We start from the raw sequence: 761 nt of genomic DNA on the forward strand, positions 1-761 counted from the left end.
GGCACTGCCTCGCCCAGCCACACCGAGCACACCGGGGGGCACCTTCCCCCGCTCCGGGGCAGCCCCCCGGGCTGCGCTCGCCGGGGAACCCCCGGGCAGCGGGTGCGGTGCCAAGCGTCTCCCCACCGACGTTTTTCGAGGCGCCACTGCCACGCACACCCGGGCACCCACACGGCTGCTGTGTGCCCTGCACCCCAGAGGGTAGGGGGGACCCTACCCGGCTACCTGCACCCGTACACCCCCGCACACCGCTGCCCCCCTGGCAGCACCCCGGGCACCGGGCAGGTGACCTGCAGTGACACCCTGTCCCGGACAGGCGGTCGCACAGGGTTGGGAGGTGTTGGGGTGGGGTGTGAGGCTGTGCACGCAGCCAGGGCCTCCCCCTCGCTCCCCACCGCGGTGGTGACCACGGCTGTGCACGCCTGTGTGCGTGCGACTGTGCCATGCCGCGCGCGGCAGCATGGGCCTGTGGGTGACCTTGGGGTGCCTCGGGGTACCGGGGTGGGAGCGTCGGTCAGCGTGTGTGTGCATCCACCTGGGCGTGCGCTGGTGCGTTGGGGTGTGTGCCCGGGTACCGGAGCAGGGTGTGCTGCTGCGGCTGTGCACTGTTACCACCCCGCTGCCGGTGCCGGTACCCGGTGCTGTGTGGTGCCAGTGTGCCTCCCCGGGTGCTGAAGCCCAGTGCCGGTACGTGTGTCAGTGTGCCCGGGTGCGAGCCCGGGTGCTGCTCCCCGTGCCGGTGCCGGTGCCGGTGCCGGTGC

General features: G+C 73.1%; 1 protein-coding gene across 1 annotated transcript in view; it reads right to left on the reverse strand.

The window, feature by feature from the left end:
- PSMD2 (proteasome 26S subunit, non-ATPase 2) overlaps positions 1-761 on the reverse strand; it is a 10,052-nt gene that overhangs the window by 8,249 nt on the left and 1,042 nt on the right. The window lies entirely within an intron of this gene.

Source organism: Aptenodytes forsteri, unplaced genomic scaffold (assembly GCF_000699145.1).
Source record: "Aptenodytes forsteri isolate BGI_AS27 unplaced genomic scaffold, ASM69914v1 Scaffold72, whole genome shotgun sequence".
NCBI lineage: Eukaryota > Metazoa > Chordata > Aves > Sphenisciformes > Spheniscidae > Aptenodytes > Aptenodytes forsteri.